Source organism: Prionailurus bengalensis, chromosome B4 (assembly GCF_016509475.1).
Source record: "Prionailurus bengalensis isolate Pbe53 chromosome B4, Fcat_Pben_1.1_paternal_pri, whole genome shotgun sequence".
Classification (NCBI taxonomy): Eukaryota; Metazoa; Chordata; class Mammalia; order Carnivora; family Felidae; genus Prionailurus; species Prionailurus bengalensis.
Window position 1 is genome coordinate 116,647,507 of NC_057358.1, and position 6,000 is coordinate 116,653,506.

The 6,000-nt window shown below is 37.5% G+C and overlaps 1 protein-coding gene across 1 annotated transcript in view; it reads right to left on the bottom strand.

Annotated features, from left to right (window-relative positions):
• The window catches only part of LOC122473675, a 58,022-nt gene extending 56,619 nt beyond the window's left edge, over positions 1-1,403 (bottom strand). Inside the window, exon 1 of the mRNA XM_043564293.1 lies at positions 1,133-1,403. The gene's annotated coding sequence lies outside the window, so the exon portion shown is untranslated. The remainder of the gene's footprint in view (positions 1-1,132) is intronic.
• Positions 1,404-6,000: the final 4,597 nt, after the last annotated feature.

Consider the following 6,000-nt stretch of genomic DNA (forward strand, 5'->3'; position numbering starts at 1 on the left):
TTCATCATCACTGGATCAAGAGAACCGTCCTTACCTCAGATTGGAAAGGCTGAACAAATTCTATCCTCATTTCCTTAGGGTTAGATAATGCATTGTTGCCAGCCTCCCACTGTGGGATTTCAGTCCTGCCTTTTAATGACTAAAGGCTGGCTCCTTGCTCACAGACTATCTGCTTGTCATTCAGTTTCCTGCTGAGGGATTTCCTGTCACTGACTTTACCTACCTATTTGGACTCCTGGGCATTTTCATGCAGAACTCTCTGGATACCTTATAATTTACTTCATTCGTATTTGCTGTTTTGCCCTACTTACTATGCTTATTCTTAGCATATGCATATTTCCTCAATATCTATCCCTCTTCAGTGAGACAGTTCCAGTCCTAACTTGATTCCTAAATACATCAAATTCAGAAGCATATATAGGGAATGGGGAAGTATGGGAGGGACACTGGACTCCTAAAAGCATATTCCCTAAAAGCAGAAACTTCAACAGGTCTTAAAGTTCTTAGATTATGATGAAAAGATTATGAGAAGCAAATCTATGAGACCCATGGCAGTCAGCCCCAACTCCTACTCACTCCCTGAGCCACACAGCTATATTATGTCTGTATTTCAAGGGATGACGAGGTTCCCTTTTCCTAACAACCTATATCTTATCCCTTTTATAACCTCATAAAGGGATCATCTGTATTCTTCCTAGATTTGTGTAACCATAATCTTCCTTGGGAAGTCTCCTTTATAACATTTAAACAATTTAAGAACCAATTTTTGCCTTTTACCCCAGAAGGTTTGGTTCCTAGTCCAAGTTAGTATGTTTTTGTGATGGAAGGCCCTGGGTGCTCTTCTGGGGGGACAGGCATGTCATTGTTCCTGAAGCTAGTTTCTCAGAACCATGAAGAAAAAACTCCTAAGATACAAGAGTGGAGAAATCAGGGAAGGCTGGGGGTGGGGTGGGGGTGGGGGCTGCATTTGAAACTTTTTGACTTGGAATCCATGAACTTAAATGTCTGGCTCTGACTGAGGTTATACTATGAGGATGACTGAGAGAGTTTTCAAATTCAGGGAATGTAAGTGATTCTCACTCTGCTTGCTCATTAGAGTTGACCCTAATTTGGGTGGGTAAAGGGATCTTACCATTTTCTAAACAGATCTTGGATAACAGGGAGAAGTGGATGACAACAGGTAAATGGCTATCCTGCGGGATCTGTGAATACTGGTTTTGTTTGACAAGAGCTAGGAAAAAAGGAAGGAAGAAGAAGATGAGAGGGCAGAGGGGAAAGAGAAGAGAAAGTGAGTATTTTGCTAAATCATCATCAACACAAAAAACAGTTGTCAATATTTTAATATTCTTATGAGGGCATTAGCAAAATTTTCCATAAGTACCCATAGTGACTCATAAAATATTTTAATTTGCTCTAGAAATGAAACCGCTTTTTAAAATTAAATATCTTTGCATAACTTCTGGATTTACTAAAAGATTGTGTTTATGCTTTTGTTCTAAGAGTTGCCCTTTCACATGAGAACCACTAAAAAAATTCATATTTTACTTTCATTTTTTTTTTAGCAATGGGATAATAGTTAGCAGCCTGTTCTGGTTAAAAAAAAAAAAGGCTACATGGACAGAAAGCCTCTCTGTATCATTAAGTTTTGTGCTAAAATGTAAACCTAATTCATTTTTTTTTAAGTTTATTGATTTACTTTGAGAGAAAGAGAGAGAGAGTGATCTGGGGAGGGGCAGAGAGAGAGAGAGAGAGAATCCCAAGCAGGCTCCCCACTGCCATTGTGGAGCCCGGCACAGTGTTCGAACTCACAAACCATGGGATCATGACCTGGGCCAAAATCTAGAGTTAGACACTTAACGGACTGAGCCACCCAGGCACCCCAAAATGTAAATTAAGACAAGAAATTCTATTAGTGTATGAAGTGGAATGAAGTCATCTTATAAAATAAAATTAGATCTTAAAATCTATCTAAAAATAAAATATTTAGGGATATTTTGAAAAGAAAGCAAAACTCATGGTAGCTTCTTAAACTTTATATATGAATCGGGAAGTCCTTATTTCCAGGAATCCATACAAATAGTTTGCATCTAAAATTTAAAAAAATAAAAATTAAATTAAAGTAAAGTAAAAAGATGAGAAAATTACAATGATAAAAGTAAAAGAAATAAGGGTACAAGTAAGAATATGCACAATAACTATGGCTAATATTTATTAAGCACTTACCATATGCCAGGCACTATGCTAAGCACATTACATGCATTATAAATTAGTTTATTTCTTTCAACAAAATTCTACAATTAATCATCCTCATTTTACAGAGGAGGAATTCAGGTAAGTCTAGAATAAGACCTAGAAAATTTGCTAGTACTTGTTCTAAGTTCCTAGTGATGTTGATGCACTGGTTCTGGAACCACACTTTGAAAACTGCTACAGAGCATTCCAATCTTTTTATTAACAGCAATCACTTGTTCTTAAAGAGTAAAAATTGTATTGCTAGAATTATCTTGTTCAAGCAAATGCATTAGGCTTCATGAACCATCAGGAACCTGTAATAATACCTATATACCAAAGGGTTACTCTGAGGATAATATGAGATAATGGAAATAATAATAATAAAATAACAGGGGTGCCTGGGTGGCTCAGTCAGTTAAGCATCCGACTTTGGCTCAGGTCATGATCTCATGGTTCATGAGTTCAAGCCCTGCACTGGGCTCTCTGCCATCAGAGCAGAGCCTGTTTGGGATTCTCTCTCTCTCTCTCTCTCTCTCTCTCTCTCTCCCTCTCTCTCTCTCTCTCTCTCAAAATAAATAAACATTAAAAAAATAATAAGATAACAAATACATAAGTAGTGTCTACCACTGGGTGATGAATGGAAGTGTTTAACCAGTATATTGCACACCTGAAACTAACATGACACTGTATGTTAACTAGAATTTAAATAAAAACTTAAAAAAAAAAGTAGTATCTACTATATCTAGATACTTTTCCAAGTGTTTTAGTGTTAACTTATTTAATATTCAGAACCACCCTGGAAAGAGATATGGTTTCTAGTACGATGTTACAGACAATGAAACTGAGACAAAGAGGGGTTATGAAATGTGTTCATAATTATATGAGCTCAAAGTTATATAAGCAGTAATGCAATAGCCAGGATTTGGACCCAGGAATCCTAAAAGCAAAGGCTTAATCACTACACTAGTTTACTTCTCTACCTCAGAGGGGTCGCCACTACTATTTATTCTCATTGTCAAAATCATTATCACTATTACAATAGCAGAATGAGAATTAGGGATAAGATAGCAGAAAGGCTACTATATTGGGAGTTAGAAGACCAGGGTTGGGATCACGGCTCAATCAGAAACTGTATGACTTTGGGCAAGTTACTCAGCCCTTTGGAATCTCAGTTTTCTTCTTAGTGAAACAGAAACCCTATTAGCTGCCTGACAGGGATATCTGGACAACTAAATTAGATAATAGCTAGAAAGATCCCTATGATCTATAAAATGTTATAATCGAATATGATTTTAATATTTAAAATATCAGCTCTTTTGCTATGTTGAAACTTGCTTGTATATATCAACACAACAGAAGCTAAAGTGAGAAATCTTAAAAGTACTGAAAATAAAGCTTCACTCTGGGGGTAAAAGTGGGGTCTACCTGTACTCTCCAGAATGTAGTGCTAAGCTCTGGTGAGGTTCTTCATCCTTTTTAAATTGCATGTTTGTGCCAGTCACTCATATCTCCCTATTAAGTTTTCTGAAATTATTATCAGCAAAAATTTCAGACCCCTAAGACTTTATTATTATTTTTAACATTCTTGGGTTTGGTACTTGCAAATGTTTTCAGCATCTGAGAAGAGCATCAATGTCTTGGAATTAAATAGGTAACTTCATCAAAAAAAATTTTTTTTAACATTTATTTTTGAGAGAGAGAGAGAGAGAGAGAGAGACAGAGAATCAGCAGGGGAGGGGCAGAGAGAGAGGGAGACACAGAATTGGAAGCAGGCTTCAGGCTCTGAGCGGTCAGCACATAGCCCGATGAGGGGCTCGAACCCATGAACCATGAGATCATGACCTAGCCAAAGTCGGACGCCTAACCGACTGAGCTACCCAGGCACCCCAGTAACTTCATCTTAACAGTGAAAAATCTAGAGGCTAAGAACAGGCAAAGATCAGGTGGCAGGAGAGAGCAACATTCTGAGAGGAGGATGGTCCCTCAGAAGTGAGGGAAGAAGAAAGCAGAATTGATTTCTCCATGAGGCACATGACATGTCTAGAAGCCCCCCAAAATGTTTTAATTTTAGTTTCTCTTAAAGCAGAAGAAGAAACTGAATAAGACAATAATGAATAAATAATAATGAGTCTAGCTGGATTAGATTTATCTTTGTAATAATGCAGTCGTAAGATACAGTTTTTAATAACTTCTATGAAGTAAGGGACACAGTGAAGGGAAAAGCACCAGAGCCCACAAAAGCCCTAATTTGGCCCAGGGAGTGAGGGAACACAAATGTGGTTGTAGGCAGAAAGGAACTGTGGAAGCAGCATCAACTCAAGTGTCTCTAAAATGGGCCATTTTGTACTATTTCACATATATATCATATTATCACAAGTTCCTGGTTTTAGGCTTACAGACTCAACTCTTCTCACTCTGAAATTAAATGCCCCCTTGTGTATATATACCTGCCCTTTCACTCAGTTCCTTTTATTTACCACCTTATAAGAAGGAAAGCTTCCTTTTTCACAGTTAGCTTAGTCCCCCATCTTGTTTTCTATTGTGATAAAGTATACATAATACAAAAATTTACCATTTAACCATTAAGATATTTTTATTGTGGTTAAATTTGCATAATGTAAAATTTACCATTTTAACCATTAAAATTTTTTTTTAATGTTTATTCATTTGTGAGAGACAGAGAGAGACAGAGCGTGAGTGGGGGAGGGGCAGAGAGAGAGGGAGATATAGAATCCAAAGCAGGCTCCAGGCTCCAAGTTGTCAGCATACAGCCCGACTTGGGGCTTGAACTCACAAATCGTGAGATCTTGACCTGAGATGAAGTCAGATGCTTAACCAACTGAGCCACCCTGGTGCCCCCCATTTTAACCATTCTTAAGTGTACAGTTTTGAAGCATTAAGTTCATTCAAGTTCATTTACATTGTTGTACAATCATCACCACCACCATTCATCTTCAGAAAGTTTTCTTCTTCCTCAATTGAAATTCTATAACCATTTAACAGTATCTGCCTATCCTCCCTTCCTGCCAGCCCCTTGCAACTACCATGCTACTTTCTGTCTTTACGAATTTGATTACTTTAGGTATCTCATGTAAGTGGAGTCATGGTATATTTGTCCTTTTGTTCTGGCTTACTTCACTTAGTATAATGGTCTTCAAGGTTCATCTACATTATAATGTGTATCAGAATTTCATTCCTTTTTAAGGCTGAATAACATTCCACTGTATATATAATACCATAATTTGTTTAACCATCCACCTGTCTATGGACGTTTGAGTTGTTTCCACCTCTTGGCTATTGTAAATAATGCTGCTATAAGCGTTGGTATACAAACATCTGTTTGAGTCCCTGCTTCTAATCACCTCCAGTTGAAGATAACTTCTTCCAGGTCTCAAATTATTTTTTTTAGTTTATTTATTTATTTGGAGAGAGACAGATTGGTAGAGAAAGAATCCCAAGCAGGTTCTGAGCTGTCAGCACAGAGTTTGATGCAGAGCTCGATCCGCAAACCATAAGATCATGACCTGAGCTGAAACCAAGTGGGCTGTTTAAACGACTGAGCCACCCAGGCACCCTTGGCCTCAAATTATTTTTAAAAACAATGTCTGACACAAGACAAAAATAATCATATTCACAAGGAATCAAGAGAACATGAATGAGAACCAGCAGAAACAAAAGGAGGACCCCACAATAGATTCACATAAATATGCCCATCTGATTTGTGAGAAAGATACAAAAGCAATTCAATGGAGGAAAGACAGCATTTTC